This window comes from Crocuta crocuta, unplaced genomic scaffold (assembly GCF_008692635.1).
Source record: "Crocuta crocuta isolate KB4526 unplaced genomic scaffold, BGI_CrCroc_1.0 scaffold30, whole genome shotgun sequence".
In the NCBI taxonomy this organism is placed as follows: Eukaryota; Metazoa; Chordata; class Mammalia; order Carnivora; family Hyaenidae; genus Crocuta; species Crocuta crocuta.
This window is the reverse complement of record NW_027528345.1, coordinates 1399906-1417380: the sequence shown is the minus strand read 5'-3', so window position 1 is coordinate 1417380 and position 17475 is coordinate 1399906. Positions and strand designations below refer to the sequence as shown.

At 38.9% G+C, this 17475-nt stretch overlaps 1 protein-coding gene across 1 annotated transcript in view; it reads left to right on the top strand.

Annotated features, from left to right (window-relative positions):
• SLC2A13 (solute carrier family 2 member 13) overlaps positions 1 to 17475 on the top strand; it is a 362746-nt gene that overhangs the window by 243968 nt on the left and 101303 nt on the right. The window lies entirely within an intron of this gene.

The following is a 17475-nucleotide window of genomic DNA, read 5'->3' as shown; positions in this document are numbered from 1 at the left end:
CGTTTGCAAAGACATGAGGGTAAAAGTGGTTAAGGAAATGTGAGTTTTAGACACAGTGTTGATGATATTTTAAAGTTGGGATGGACTCTAACCAGAAATACTGTGAAACCATTTTAAATTATATTTGCCTCAGTGGCATCTACATTCCAGGTAAAAAATAAATACTGACATGAGTAATTAAACTCTTCTATGATAGACATGTCTGATATAGTAGATTATCATCTGCATATTCTCACAGTCTTCACAGACTTCCACAGGTATCCCCTCATTCATAAGCAGAAAAGGAAGTTTTCTTTCACTGCTGGGGTTCTTATAGAGCATTAGAAAGTGGAAGCAAATGGTGGAAGAAAGTGAAATATATTCTGATGACCAATTGCAGGTGTCGGAGCTCTAATGTTAAGTCTCATGGTAGACACACTTAGATGTGATTAGATGGTTGGAGAGATGGATGGATAGACAGATGGACTGAAGAATGAACAAATGGCTTAATTAGAGATTGAATGACCAGAGTAATTATATGGCACCAGAGTTTCAAAGTTTATAACTTCATTTTAGTGGGTTGAAAAGGCTAGCAGCCACTTTAAAATATATGGCTAGAATAAGACCTAGCTTTAAAAACAAAATATAATATTCCAGCAGTCTCAATTAGATGGACACAAGTCTCAAGTCAATGGATGAATGATTTGTTAATTTATTAACTTTTAGTCAGATACTCATATGAAATTAAAACACTACATTGAAATACTAAATTCCACTGGGGTTCCACTTGGAAGTTCTTATTGAGCAGGTATTGTATTTATGGTGTAATTCTTGTTGCAATAATGAGGAAGCTATCTATTGCTATGCTTTCCTGGTCCAAAATTCTGATATTCACTTTCCTTTCAAAATAAATGGTTCTACTCCTTCTTTCTCTTACTAATAAGGTTACTTATTTATTGGCTTACTGATTTTTTTAGTAGTCTTTATCTTGTTCTAAAGAAGACTTAAAGGTGTCTTGATAAAAGAAGTTAGCTTTAGAATAGACCATACCTAGATGTAGTGATATTTAGTTTCTTTGGACATCCCCCACATCAGCTGCTAGATGGTAGAGACATTCCCAGAATTCTACATGCTCTACTGTTTTCTTTTCTTAGAAATTTTTTTAATGTTTATTTTTGAGAGAGAGAGCACAAGCAGGGAAAGAGCAGAGAGAGAGGTAGATACAAACTCTGAAGGAGGCTCCAGGCTTTGAGCTGTCAGCACAGGGCCCAACATGGGACTTGTACCCACAAACTGTGAGATTGTGACCTGATCTGAAGTCACCTGCTCAACCTACTGAGCCACCCAGATGCCCTAAGGACTCTTTTATTTTGCTCCATTGATAAATGTGTCTGTTTCTGTGCCAAGTCCACACTGTTTTAATTACAATAGCTTTATGGTATATGTTGAAATCTAGGATTGTGATACCTCCAGCTTTGCTCTTCTTTCTCAGGAAAACTTTCACTAGGCCTTTTGTGATTCTAATACAAATTTAGAATTATTTGAATTATGTGAAATTGCTGTTGGTATTTTGATAGGATTGCATGAAATCTGTAGATTGCTTTGGGTTGTGTGAACATTTTAATGATATTAATTATTCCGCTCTGTGAGCGTGGTATAACTTTCCATTTGTGTTGTCTTCAATTTCTTTCATCGATGTCTCACCATCTTCAGAATATGGGTCTTCCACCTTTACTCTTTTTGGTACGGTTGTAAATAGGACTGGTTTTTTGTTGTTGTTAAATTCTCCTTTTGCTACTTCATTATTAGTATACAGAGAATGCAAGAGATTTCATTATATTACTTTGGATTCTGCAATTTTTTGAATTCATTCAATTGTAATGTTTTTTTGGTGGAATCTTTAAAGTTTTCTATATGTCATACCACATCATCTGCAAATAGTGACAGTTTTATTTTTTCCTTACCTATTTAGATGCTCTTTATTTCTTTTTCTTGTCTGATTGCTGCCGTAGGATTTCCAGTACCTTGTTGAGTAAAAGTGGTAAGAGTGGACATCTGTGTCTTGTTCCTGATCTCAGAGGAAAATCTTTGAGTTTTTTTTTTTTTTTTACCATTCTTACAATTTTTTACCATTAATATGGTGTTAGCTATGGGTTTTTCATATATATGGCTTTTATTATGTTGACATGTTCCCTCTAAATCCACTTTATTGAAAGTTTTTATCAGTAATGAATGTTACATTTTGTCAGATTTTTTTTTCTGTGCCTGTTGAGATGATCATTTGGTTTTATTCTTCCTCTTGTTAATATGACATACCACACTGATTGATTTTTGAATATTGAGCCACCTTTGAGCCCTAGAAAAATCCCACTTGGTTATGGTGAATGATTTTTAAGTGTATTGTTGAATTCAGTTTGCTAATATCTTTTTTTTAGGATTTTTGCATCTGTGTTCATCAGAGATACTGGCCTCTAATTTTCATTTTTTTAGTGTCTTTGGTTTTGGTATCAGGGTAGTACTGGCCTAAGCTTTCTGTCCTCTTCTATTTTTTGGAACTGTTTGAGAAGAGTAAATATGAACTCTTCTTTAAGTGTTTGGTTGAATTCACCTGTGAAGCCATCTGGTCCTGGACTTTTGTTTGTTGGGAGGGTTGTTTTTTGTTTTGTTTTGTTTTTTGATAATTCATTCAGCTTCATTACTAGTAATTATTCAGTTCATATTTTCTATTTCTTCCTGATTGAGTTTTGGAAGATTGTATGTTTCTAGGAATTTATCTATTTTTTTCTAGGTTATCCAGTTTTTTGGCATATAGTTCTTCACAATATTCTCTTGTAATCCCTTTGTATTTTTTTTTAGTGTCAGTTGTTATTTTTTGTCCTTCATTTCTGATTTTATGTATTCACATCCTCTCCCTTTTTTTGTTGATGAGTCTGGCTCAAGGTTTATTATTTTGTTGTTTTTTTTTTTTTAAAGAACCAGCTCTTGGTTTCATTGCTCCTTTCTATTTCTTTTTTTAGTCTTTATTTCATTTATTTTCAGTTGAATATTATTTCCTTCCTTCCACTTGCTATGGGCTTTAATCTTCTTTGCCTAGCTCCTATAGGTATAGGACTAGGTTATTTGAATTTTTTGTTTGTTTGTTTGAGGCTGGCTTGTATCACTATAAATTTCCCTCTTGTAACTGCTTTTACTATGTCCCAGAGGTTTTGGACAATGTGTTATCATTTTCATTTGTCTCTGTGTATTTTTTATTTCCACTTCTATTTCTTGTTTGGTCCACTTATAGTTTAGTCTCCATGTGTTTGTATGTGTTCCAGAATTATTTCTTGTAATTTATTTCTAGTTTCATACCATTAGGGTAGGAAAAGATGCTTGATATGATTTCAGCCTTCTTATATTTATTGAGATTGTGTGGCCCAAGATATGATCTGTGCAGTTGATCACCTGGTCTAGTGTGTCTTCAAAGCCAGTTTTCTTATTGATTTTCTGTCTAGAAAATCAACTTATTGATGTAAGTAGGGTGTTACAGTTCCCTATTATTATTGTATTACTGTCAAACTTCTCCCTTTATGTTTGTTAATATTCACTTTATCTATTTAGGTGCTCCAATCTTGGGTGCATAGATATTTACAATTGTTATATTCTCAATCCCTTTATCATTATGTAGTATCCTTCTTTTCTTTTGCTACAGTGTTTTTAAGTCAGTTTTGTCTGATATAAGTATTGGTATCTTGGCTTATTTTTGCACCTCTGTCTTTATGAGATATATCATTCAGATAACATTGCTAGGTAGAGTATTCTTGTTTAGAGGCTCTTTCCTTCCAGCACTTTCAGTATATCATGCCACTCCCTTCTTGCCTTCAAAGTTTCTGCTAAAAATGTGGTTAGCTGTATGTTTTCCCTTGTATGTAATGGCTTTCTTTTCTCTCATTTCTTTATTTTTTTTCTTTGCATGTATAATTTATATTTATTGATTTCCTGGCTTTCAGTAGCCTATGGATAACAGTAAAAATGCATTATAGAAGAAAATGTACAATTAGTTCGAGAGCGAACTTTGGCATAATGGATGGATCAGCACATGTTTGGGGAAAATATAAAGCTTTATTAACTGTCAGAAGCAGTTACAATTGATGAGTGATATTTCACTAAACATCTTTCAGCTGATTATGGCATTTTTTAAAGAGTCACTTTAATGGGAAGCTGATAGGTTGGCTAAATTTACATTTTAATCTGTATTTATGAGAGAGGTGGCCCCAGAAACTCATTGGCAGAGACAACATTCCTGAGGGATTGGGGCAGGGAGTCAGCTTTGGAATCTGTCCACTCACCTATTCTGTTATTTATCCAAAAGTATCTGTATGGGGAAGGGTGAAAAATCTACTGGCCTCCTCACCACCGGCCACATTCCCACACTCCAATTAATCTCCAGGAGAAAGGGCCAGATGTTTGTCCTGCCCAGAGAATGGAACTCCGGTCACACTTGTGTGTCTTCTGTCACTGGGTATCAAAGCCAGCACCATGGGCAGTGGCATCAGCTCCCAAGCTTCCTCACCAAGGATTCCACATAAGAGGGAGTGATATCTTGGCCCAAGGAAAGGCAACACTCTCTTGGAACCTGCTTCTCCTGTTTCCTAACTGGGTTTACGGCCAACCCAAAAGGCTCCAAGGAAAACACAGAAGAGACAATAGCCTCAGATCCAGAGGAGCATCTACTCACGTACATTGGTCAACGGCTCCCATTTTAAACCTAGAAGAGGGCCTGCACCTGAGTTGTAAGCCATTAAACTCTGGTTTTGTTAAGCAAGAACAGTAGTTAGGACGTGGAATAGTCAGAGAAAGGTTTTTGACAGGAAGTAAAGAAGTAAATCCTCATGTAGCAATACCTTTCTCCCCCCTTTGGAGGAGAGGGGAGGAACCCTCCTCTGGACTTTCCATTGGAAGATTGATGTGGAAGCTTCCATTGTCCTCCTGAGCAATTACATGTTCAGAAGTCAGAAAGGGGCAGAAGCTGTCTCCTAAGCTAATACTCTGTTCCTTTTTTATTTTTTATTACTTCAAAATTCTCCCTCTATAATTACTTTTGAAGAGCAGTGCTTACTCCCTTGTGCCTTTTGCTTCCAGGCCCTTGTAGGTGGTCAGAGCCAGCAGTTAGCCTGGTTGTTGACAGTTACCAAGCTCTGCCGCAGCTGCAGGTGCACCAAAGAGGGCAGCTAAGAAGTTCAACTGCTGGAACTGCAGAAACGCTGATTCCCTGTAACTCTGATGTAGCACCAGTCTTTGCCTGGGCTGCTTGCAGGGTATGATGGGGCAGGAGCCATTTTGGAGGGAAGCCTGCCTTTGCCAAGGTGGGCAGGTTGTGTAGGGTCCACAGAAGAATGCTGGGGTGGGACACACATTGCTAGCAAAGTAGATGGAGAGTGTTAGAACTGTCTCCTCATGCATCCAGCTATCTAGCCTGGGGAATGGGGAAGAGAAATGGTACCTGTAAGTACTTTTGTTCCTGAGAAATTTCCTGAAGGCTCTTACGTCTCCAGCACATGTTCTAAGATAAACCAGTAAATCTTCACATATACCCCTAGGTGCTTTTCAAACTGCTGTTTTGGTTGTGTGTCTCAGGCAGAATTATTGTGCTGGCTCTTTAAGCAAAGGGACTCAGTTTCCTACCACCCTCTGGCTCTCCTGGAGTTAACACCTGCTGATTGTTAAAGTTCCCAGAATTAAGCCCTGCTTATTTTTTAAACTATTATTTTGCGAGAGAGAGCATGAGAGCATGTAAGCACGTTGGGGATGGGTAGAGAGAGGAAGAAAGAGAATCCCAGACAGGCTGTGCACTCAAAAACCATGAGATCACAACCTGAGCCGAAATCAAGAGTCTGATTCTCAACCAGCTGAGACACCAGGTGCCCCAAGCCCTTCTTATTTTTAAAACTCCCCAGGTTAAGATCACAGCTAGGTGTTACGGGGACTCATATTCACAGTGAGGGTCCCAGTGACAGGTGTAGGTAGTGTGCTTCTCCAGTCTCCATGCTTCTGGTGTTCCTTCCATTCTTAAAAAATATTTATTCATTTTTGAGAGACAGGGAGCAGGGGAGGAGCAGAGAGAGAGGGAGACATGGAATCTGAAGCAAGCTCCAGGCTCTGAGCTGTCAGCCCAGAGCCCAACATGGGGCTCGAACCCACAAACCATGAAATCAGGATCTAAGCCAAAGTCAGATGCTAACTGACTGAGCCACTCAGGCACCCCTCCTCCCATTTATTTAGTCTCGCTGGTAGGTTTGATTCCCAACTTTGTCTTCATCGCTCTTACCCTTTTAGACGTGGCCTTCTTACCCTTTTAGACGTGGTTACGTGTGAGTAACCGTGGACTGTCTCTCATGCCCATCCTCACGGTGTCTTTAGTTAGTTGCAGAGATGTAGCTGTTATCTCAGTGTGTCCGTAGGGCAAGGTGAGTGCAGGGTCCTCCTACTCCATCCTCCTCCTCCAAACTGCAGAATATTTTAATTTTTTAAGTTATTGATATTTTATTCCGAGACCTGGTTATATTTGTGTGAATTAAAAAAAAAAAAAAAAAGTCTTTCAGATCTTTTTACCGTACAGAGATGGAGATAGAAGCACGTTGCTATAGTCGACTGTTCAGCTGACTGAATAAAAGCTCCCACAGGGTACTGTGACTGGGAGGAGTAATTCCTGTGTGGGTACCCTCCAAATCCTATATCCATGTAAGAATATGCACACATACGCTGCTAATGTAGCCTTCAGCTTCATACTCTCATGTTACTAGTGTACTATCCCTTCTGTATCCAATTAAACATTTTTTATGAGAGCTATTGAAGCTTTGAAGATTTATACTTTTGCTAAGTAACATTTCCATCAAATTTTTGACATTTCATTATTTTCAAGTGTGATTTCAGTATATGTAAATCACTATCATAAAATCCTTCAGTGTAGACAGGTATTTCCTAAACTACATATTTGTAGAATTTCAAGGTACCCTTGCCCTAGGATTTTTCATCTCATTCATTCATTCATTCATTCATTCATTCATTCATTCATGTATTTACTTAAAAATATTTATGGAACACCTCCTTATAGGATTATAATAAGGGTGAACTAATATAAGAAAACAGTGCCTGGCATAATAATCACTCTGTAAATGTCACAGCATTGTTATAATGAGTAAAACCTATAATTGGAGATGACCTTGGGATGATAGGTAGTCTTTCAGAGAAGATTATCCTGGGGATAGAATGTTTGAGCTGAGCTCTGAAAGGGGAAGAGGAGCATGCCTGGCAGAAGAAACAGCAGATGCAGAGGTCATGCAAGGCACAAGGAGCTCGGCAAGTGCAAGGAACTGAAAGAATGCTAATGCAGTTAGAGAAGCATAAGAAAACACTGGTAAAGTAGGCGTGCAAGACCTCAGAGGTCATGTGAGCTATTCTGCTCTTCAGTCTAGGAACATGAACCCGTTGAGAAGTTTTCAGGGTAGTGGCTTGACCAGACTTTCAATGCTAAGCTTTCTCTCTGGGGGTGGGGTGCACAGAGGGCAGGCATGGGCTGATGTAGGGTGATTGGCTATTAGAGTTCTCTATGACAGAGATGATGGTTGCCCAGACTGTGGTGACAATATTGAAGATAAACAGGTAGAGTAATTCTTGATAGATTTAGGAGCGAAAAATCAACAGGAATTGAATAGTAATTGATTAACTCAAAGCAACCAGGTAGAAGAGATCATGGAGATAAAATGGGGTTATTTGGTGAGGCAATCACTATATTTTAGTAAGAATTTACAAAAGAGAATGGGTCTCTAATTCATTTTTATTTTTTCTTTTAAAATTTCTCAATTGAGAGCCTTACTTAGAATCATATAAGGAAGTGTTAAAAGCCACCCATCCCTCATTCCGATGGATCTGTCTCACCAGAATAGTGGAGGATATGATAGACATAGGCCCTCAGGTGATTCGAGTACATTTTCCATTAAGAACCACACACCATAACACTTCAGTTTTTTAAACTGCCAGCTTCTTTTCATTTCCTTCCCCCCTACCTTGAACATTGTCCAGCCTTGTGTGATGTAGCGCACATTGTTGGCATGACTCTATACAACTGTTAGATTCAATCATAAAATTTAGGAATGTGCAGAAATGCCATTAGCACCTAATTTTTTCCCCAGCATTGTACATCCTGGTGATGATGTGTTTGTATCCAGTAATTCTTAGCAACTTGACAATGAATATACTATTACACTATAAATTGAAACGTTCCATTTTTGTCAAATTTTGTTTCCCACCAGGCGATTTCCTTTAAAATTAATCTATTCTGGGGCACCTGGGTGGCTTAGTCGGTTAAGCGTCCGACTTTCGCTTGGGTCATGATCTCGCGGTTCGTNGCTGTCTAGGCTAATATGTTTTGAAGTTACAGAAGAAAATATGTCTGTTGAATAATATCCACAGATCTACTTCAGATGAAGATAAATGTACATAAAGGGAAAATGAGCATTGAAACAAAAAGCCCACCTACCCTTATCATGTACCCTTATCCCCAAATAGTTATACCTGTCTTTTGCTTATATTTAAATACCCAGGTGCTGAATTTGACACGTGGATGAGAATTGTGCAAGAGATTCTTAGAAGTAGTCGGCCACTTATGAGACATTTTCATTTTCTTCATGACTTTTTTATCTTCATGTGTTGGCATTTGGCCAAGGACCTACAAAGCCCCCAGAGTAGCAGGCTCCTCTATTCAAATTTGTGTTTTCCACAGTCAGGGAGTGCTTCTTGGGAAACCAGAAAGACAAAAAGGACGACTCTAGTTTAGCTGTGCAGAGCAGGGAAAGAACATCCCAGGAAGAAGGAGCACCATGTGGACAGGCCCTCCCTGGGGAACATGGCTTCTTCTAGAAGTGTATCAGGGAGGCAGGGCATAGCGGGCAAGCAGGAGAATGGCACAGAGATAGACTGGATGACAGGCCAGTGACAGACCATTCTGGGACCTCGTAAACTGTGAGAATTCGGGACATTGTGTTAGATAACTGAGAGGTCTTTTTTTGAAGGGTGATGAGATGAAATGGCATAATCAGGTTTGTGTTTTTAAAAGCGCGCTCTGGCTGCAGAGTGGAGAACTGATAGGGAAGGACCGAGGGCGCTAGAGGGAGATGAGGTAAAAGAGCTCAGTGGCCTGGGGCAGGAAGTAATGCAGTGTTGACAGTGGCTCTGAAGAGGTGGAGACTCAGTAGGTTGGAGGGGAGTGACAGGGCTGGGTGATCAGGTGGATCAAATGCTTTACGCACAGTTAGAATCATACTCAGGTGAGAGGAGCCCAGACATCTGAGACTTGACTCTTGTCCACTTCTCGGAAACATCCTCCAGGGGTGTAAGTGTGTAGACCCTTCCCCCTTGCTTTCCTATTAAATATAGCAGTTATGTGGTAGGAATAGTACTTAGTATTTGCTGTCACTTATATTCTTCTTTGAAACATTATTTTCATCACTTCTGGAATTCAGAAGACTCTTTGAGTAAAGTTCTTCTGAACTTGTCCATTTAGGTTTGAAATAACAGGAACAGGTAAAGGGAGAAACCTGCATCTCTGATAACCCATAAGGACCTTTTATCTCACTCAATGGCTCTGGTCATTGTAATGAAAAAATAAAATCCAACCTGGTGGTGTTCTGTTCACATTTCAAACCAATCTACTTCGGATTATCATCCCTACTTTGTTCTGTGTAAACAGAAGGAGTGCACCATCCGGTACTGTGACAGCAATAGGTAGAGCTGTAACCACTGGCGTATTTCCCTATAATAAAGCCCAAGGACACTACAAATAAAGTGAGTACTAAATGGAGTTTCTCAAAAACTTAACTGTTCTCCAGTCAAGTTTAATTAAAATAAGATCACCTTCTTATAAATTATGATATTGAACGAGTGATGAAAAGCAGTTCACATATTAACATTTAAACATTCTATTGCAGTGGGCCATCCTTTTATTTTATTTAAGCTTATTTATTAATTTTGAGAGAGAGAGACCACATGTACAAGCAGGGGAGAGGCAGAGAGAGAGGGAGAGAGAGAATCCCAAGCAGTCTCTGCACTGTCAGCACAGAGCCTGACACCGGCTGGAACTTGTGAACTGTGAGACCTTGACCGGAGCTGAAACCCAGAGCCAGCCACTAAACCTATTCAGCTACTCGGGGTCCCCTATTTTCTTTTTATTTTATTTTATTTTTTTTTAATGTTTTTTATTTATTTCTAGGAGAGAGAGAGAGAGAGAGAGACAGCGTGAGCAGGGGAGGGTCAGAGAGAGAGGGAGTCACAGACTGAAACAGGCTCCAGGCTCTGAGCTGGCAGTCAGCACATAGCCCGACGCAGGGCTCGAACCCACGAACCGCGAGATCATGCCCTAAGCGAAAGTCGGACGCTTAACCGACTAAGCCACCCAGGCGCCCCTCCCTATTTTCTTTTTAAATACGCAGCATCAGATTAATCACAATCTGATTAAAAGACTCTTTTTAGTGAGTGTAACTTTAGAAACTGTTTTGGTTAACTGGGTGGTTGGTTGGTTGGGTGGGTGGATGGGTGAGAGAGAGATTGACTGGCTGGCTGGAGTTGAAAGAAGGTAGGTGACACTGACTAAAGGAAGTTTTGTGTATAATTTCATAATCCTGAAAGGCAGGTATATCTGGTGGAAAATTTGGTAATTCTTTGTTGCTATAAAATAGTTAACATAGAAAGCTTCCAACCCTTTGTCTCTTTAAAATGCTTGGCCTTTACTTCAAATGCTGTCTACAGCATGATTAGTGATTTATTTTGTAGGCATGCTAACAGACACAGCATTTGAGGAGGGACGATCTCTGGGCACACAAGTCACATGCTGATCAGGCAATGCTTCAGTGAGTTTTTGACACTGGTTCTTGGTAGTAACAAGAGAGTGTCCTAATATTAATAAGTAAATAGTGAAACAAGATAGTATGACACATGCCTCTTGGACTGTAACATCCAGGTTATATGGTAAGTACATGAGAGGATTAGGAAAATGAAGTCATGTATCCTAAGCAGCCTGGTTTTAGAAGCAGACATCCAGCAATTGATTGTTGTATGATTCTATACACTTTAGCAAATCAAAGCATACTGCACTTCAGAAAAAATATTTATATACATTTGTAATCAGCTCATTGTCTCATAAGCAGTTTTTGAGAGTGACAGTAGGTCAGGCGGTATTGAGATTAAAGGGGGAAAAGGAAGCCTCACTCCACATTCAAAGCTAGGAGGGAGAAAGATGCAAATAAATAACTTCAAAGTAGTGTGGTGAATCAAAGTAGTGTGGTGAAGGCTGACAGCTGTGTCAGAGCACGCCCTGGCATAATTCACTTCTCCTAGGCCCATCACAGAAGGCTTCACACAGGAGGGTTCTTAACCTTAACATTATTCTAGACATCTTCTTAGAGAAGTGTTTCCATCTGCATAAAATCAATTATATAAGAGTACAAAGGAAATCAATTATATTGAAATACAGTTGCCGAAATATTTTGCTAAATTAATTTGTTAACATAGTAATGTGTATAGTTTTTCACCAACATTGAGTAATAGACCTGGCTGCAGAGCTAATACCAAAGTTTTAAAACGATAGCGAGTATAAATGGTTTTTGACATTTCTGCAGCCACTATCATGGGGTATGAAAATATGCGTGATTTCTATTGTCAGTAGTTTATTGCCTATGTTGATAATTGAAGGAAGTGCTAAATTTTAGTAAAAGGCTAATGAAATAGAGGTGCAATTTTTTTTTTCTCATCCAAGTTCATAGGCCCTGTATTAAATACTCACATAGGAGTGAGCTTGATCTAACTCTCCAAGGGTGAATAAGAGTTTCTCAGACCTTGGAAGTAGAGAAGGCCCCCAGGGCATGTGTCAAACAGATTAGCTCTTCATGGAATTCTAAAGTTTGGTAGTTCTTGGAGAAAGGGACACCAATCCTTTCTGAGGTGGATGAGGTGGAAGGAAGGGCGAGGCTTCATATACTAAGGCAAAATGTGTAATAGATGACAGCCATTCAGTGGCATGGGGCAAGGAAGTAACATAATCAAATTTGAACTTTAGAAAGAGTTTTCTGCATGAATTTTGGAGGCCTTCTTGAAGGAGAGGACAAAAACTTCCAGAAAGAAATAACAAGAATCTGAAGTTACTGCATGATGGTGAGCTTGAGGACAAAGGTATCTTTGGAGATGATTGAGAGTAGACCGGTTAGATAGTCTCCGAACAGTAGCCTGTTTGGATAGTTCAATTTTATAGATGTTCGTTTGGGAGTTAAGTGACCCCAGGTGATATATTTAGGAAAAAATATGGACCATAATTTCAGGCATGCTTTTTATTTTAAAACAATAATAGTTTCTTTTTTAATTTTTATTTTTTTTAGAGAGTGAGTGGGGGAGAGGGACAGAGGGGGAGAGAGAGAGAGAGAGAGAGAGAGAGAGAGAGAGAGAGAGAGAGAGAGAGAATCTTAAGCAGGCCCCATGCTTAGCACAGAGCCCAACTTAGGGCTCGATCCCACGACTCTGGAATCATGACCTGAGCTGAAATCACAAGTCAGACGCTCAACCAACTGAGCCACCCAGGTGCCCCTAAATAATAATGGTTTCTGCTAATTAATTCTTACTATATGCAGGCGTCACTCCACATGAATATTACCTCAATTACCTTTGAATTTCCCTAAGTAGAAGATGTTGTCTTTATATAATTTTATGGATAAGTTTATATAACTTGCTGAGCATGGTGGAACTGGGCCACCCAGTTGCAGGGCCGCCTTGATCTCTCCACCACCATCCCCTTTGGTCAGACTAATGGGCTTTCTTTGAATATGTGTCATGATTACCCATCTCTGAGTATTAAAGAAACTAATACCTGAGAAGAAAAAGGAAGGGTTTTTAATTCGACACATTTAACCGCCAGGTGTTCAAATGCTAAGTTTTTATTTAACAAAGTGATTCCCTGAAAATCAAGTATCATATGATGAAAATAGTTAAAACTGCAACCTAATTAAATTTTGGCATCACTTAATGTACCATTTAGTTGAACTAACATTAAAACTCTTTAAAATCATGACCAATCACTTTACTTTTTCAACAACTCTGATCTTGGCAAAATAAGATACACCTTGATAAATACCATGCTTTCGTGGCCTGAACAAAGTCCTTACTGATTTCTAGGAGAATCATTTATGGAACTAAAATGATGCCCAGCTTAGAAGTTTTAAGGACTAGGTTTATAAATCCCTGACTCTGGACTTTATCACAATTAGAGGTGACTCCCTTCATTCTCTGAGGCCTGCTTTTGGGTCTTCTTAAAAAGAAAGAAGTCAAAAGTTTTAGAGCACTGACCAAGAAATCATCATAGAGACAGTGTAGTATAAGCACTGTTCTCTTCCAAAATATTGCCAAACCACGTTTAGATACCACCCACAGGGGTTCAGCCGCCTTCTGGTGAGGTGAGATTTCTTTTCCAAAATGTCTAGCTCCGGACCCCCACAGAGGAAGCACAGTAGACACAGAGGCAGCTGCCTGTAGTTCAGCTCCATTCTTTGTGTGTCCAACTGGACAGTTATTTCAAGTGGGCAAGATAGTCAAACCCTTACTAAATTTTTTAAAACATTTATTTATTTTTGGAAGAGACAGAGCATGAGTGGGGAAGGGGCAGAGAGGGAGACATAGAACTCGAAGCAGGCTCCAGGCTCTGAGCTGTCAGCACAGAGTTCGACATTGGGCTCAAACCCTCAGACTGTGTGATCGTCACCTGAGCCAAAGTCAGACGCTTAACTTACTGAGCCATCCAGGCGCTTAACCTACTTGAGCCACCCAAGACTAACCCTTTTTATTACCTTCTTCTAGAGAATGAGTGGCAGCAGTGGTCAGCCATCAATCTCTCATCTTCTTTGAAGCACATTCATTGGACAAGTCCTCTTTTTTCTCTAAAGCAGCACTGAAACCTTGAGCAGGACAATAACTTCTTGACGCAAAACTTTCACAGGGATTATGTAGCATTTTAGGTTCTATTTGTTGCACTGTGGAAACTGCATGTGAATGTTTGTTTTACTCAAGAGTAATCAATTATAGTCCATTTGTACTGTCATGTTAATGGGGCATTAGGCCCATAAAGGGAACTTTGACCAGAATATCCCCAAACAATTCCTGAAACTGATTCATTATTATTTCTTCCCAATGGACTTAGTTAATTCTCATGAAAAAATTAATCCAGGTGAATGAATGTCTGACTTACCAAGCTACTGAACACTGACTTACCAAGCTACTTATTTCATATAAAAGTTGTAACAAGTAGTATTAGAATCATTAATAACAACCACCTTATGCATCTTAATGCACCCAAAACCACACACTCCTGTGTGGTAGTCCTTTATAAACCATACTACCCCTTGCATCTGAAAACAGATTCTACAACTTATCAATACTCTGTTGTTCCGAGATGTCCAGGGACAAGAGATAGATTGAGACATTGTTCCCATCCTCAGGGAAATTTGCATTTGTAGAAGAGAAAGATACTTTCACACAGCTGCCTGTAATCTGTATTTTAACACATGGGTAAGGAATATCATTCTTTTTGATTCTCAACATTATGAGATAGATAATTCTATCGAGATTGGAAGACTTTGAAAACTTGAAACTTTACTTTAAACTATGCTTAATTTGCAGTGATAAACTCAAAGCTCAGCATGTCTTGAGTATTCTGTATTATTAGATATCTGATGATACAAATCTGTTTTTCATTCCACAGCTTTTTACTTGATACATTTAGTGTAACTGATATTTTTCTCCACATGCATCCATATTGCAGTCACCTGTCACTTTTTGGTATTAACATTGAGGATTATTGTCAATTTTGTAGTAATTTCATCTTAGAACAGTTGTTTTGAAATGATCTGCACTAGGACCAGCTTGTCAGTAGGTTAATAAAGTCTCTAACTTCCACAGAGACTTAAAAAATGCACTGCTCATTTTTGTACTTTATCAGTATCATAAAGTCATTGCCAGTAGCCTAGCTGAGAATAAGAACTTAAGTTTTTCAGCTTACTATTTTTTCTTCTGTTTGATTTTAACCTTTATATCATAAATCCATGATGTCTTGGGAAATCAATAATAAAAGTTGTTTCATAGAGAGAACTTATAAGCATTTTTTAATTTTATCAGTTTTGAAAGCAAAGAAAAATCTTTATTCTAACTGGTATTTATATAAATGTTTAACATTGTATATTGACTCTGATATCAAATATTTAACTTTCAGTGATTTTTCTTTTTGTCTTTGTGTGATTGATATGTGACTTTCGTACGTATCTTCACAAAAGCTTAGTGTAAAATAATAAACATTTGAAGATAATAATTCAAATAATAAATATTAGTTAAGGCAATCATATTTGGTGAGAATGTGTATTGTCCTCACTCATATATGCCATACAATTATGTATTGCACTGTGAGTCAACAAAGACTGAAACACTGAGTGACAATTAGCATATACTGATGTTGACACAGATATAATTCTTTATTAATTTTATTTTCATATTATGGAGGGTGGAGGGAGGAAAGAGTTAGTTTATAGGATAAGAATAAACTTTAGAAATCTGAACATACTAAATTAATATTCCTGCTTTTTGTACTTGGAATTCCAGTGTATATATCAAAGTGGGCTTTCATCCTTACGTGAACTGACTGTGATTTCAGTTCACTTGCAGAAGAATTATGAGGAGTTAGTATTGTACTTTTTTATATCTATTCTATTAATATCTGCAGGCTACCTTATTTTAGTTAATACCTAGATTGTTGAAAACTGTATCTGTGCAATAGAGGAAGACAGTACTTAAGACAGTCATTTGTCTAATTATATTTTTAAAAAATAACTTTTTTGGTTCCAATAACTACCCATTGCCAAATCTGTTGGCTCTTAGGATAGTATGAAAGGTTTCCCAAAGCTGGGAAGACAACATTACAGACAAGGGGAATAGCATGTGTGCAGAAACATGCTACTAGAAATATTTCTAGAATAGTTTCTAGAAACTGCAAGTGCAGGATGTTTTCTAGATTCGAATACTCCAAATTTCACAGAATCCACTTTTTTCTTTCATTAAACTATGTGCCTTGTATACCTAATTTTTTAGAAATGACCTGAGGAGCAGTAATTTTAAGCTCTGTCATGGTGGGGTGGGGTGAGGTGGTGCATGGGGAGCCACTGGCACTAAAAAAGTGTAGGCCATGGAATGGGCCCCTGAGAGTTCTTAAAAATGTTTAGCTGTGGGGCGCCTGGGTGGCTTAGTCGGTTAAGCGTCCGACTTTCGCTTAGGTCATGATCTCGCGGTTCGTGGGTTCGAGCCCCGCGTCGGGCTCTGTGCTGACTGCCAGCTCAGAGCCTGGAGCCTGTTTCAGTCTGTGACTCCCTCTCTCTCTGACCCTCCCCTGCTCACGCTGTCTCTCTCTCTCTCTCTCTCCTAGAAATAAATAAAAATATTAAAAAAAAAAATGTTCAGCTGTGCTTAGCAGAGCTGTGCTGGTTCTCCAGTTTGGATGGGTCTAAAACTGTCTCCTGTCCCTTTCTCTTTCTCCCTATTTCAGACATAGGGAACCTAGTGGCAACTCAGGATCCATTCTCATCCTTTCCCATGGCTTGACCCAATCAGCTTCCCATCCCCAGCTTCCATTAGACAGATGGACACGTGCCCAGCTTCGCTGGGAGTCATCTGAGTTTGTAGAAGAGAACAGCTAAGCCCTGCCCCAGCTGTGGCCTTTGCTGTGGTGTCCGGGGAAGATAGAGANGCCCCAGCTCCCTTCCCATAGTCCTGCTTCAGGGGCCTGTCATAGGCCAGTTCACAGATTTGAAGAACTTGTTTTTTCTAGTCGTCTTTCCAATTCCTGTGGCAGAGAGGCAGAGGCCTCTGAAGAGAAGACACTGTCAGTGCCCCTAGAGCCTAGGGAAGGCTCCCATGTACTTCCTCTGTTGATAGAGATCTCTTACACTTCCAGGCATTGAATTTCAGACAGATTTTCAAAAAAATAGATGATGCCTATAAATCCATTCTGGAAACATGGAGTGGGCTCTAAACAAAAGTAGGAAATAGTGAGAAATATACCTGAAGAGCCTGTTGGGAACTTAAATGATAAGAAGTCATATGTACCGGAAATAAGGATTTTGAACTCACGTTAAAAAATATATATGAAGCTATACTAATAAGAATGGTATGATGAGATTTGTATTTTACAAAGATCTTCCTGGCAGCAAAGTAGAAATGGCAAAATAACAAACCTTGAAGAGCCTAAACTAAGACCTGAAGTGAAGGGATGAGATTATTGTCTGGTCTTGGTGATGGAATCACCTATAATGTTATTTGTTAATGCCGTTTAAATGTCCAGTTTTTATGGCTTGCCTTCCCAAATAGGAATTTGTAACTCAAAAGCAGAAAGTATGTGTCTTCCCTTTCTTCCCCCCTCTTTGATTCCTTTCTTAAAAATAC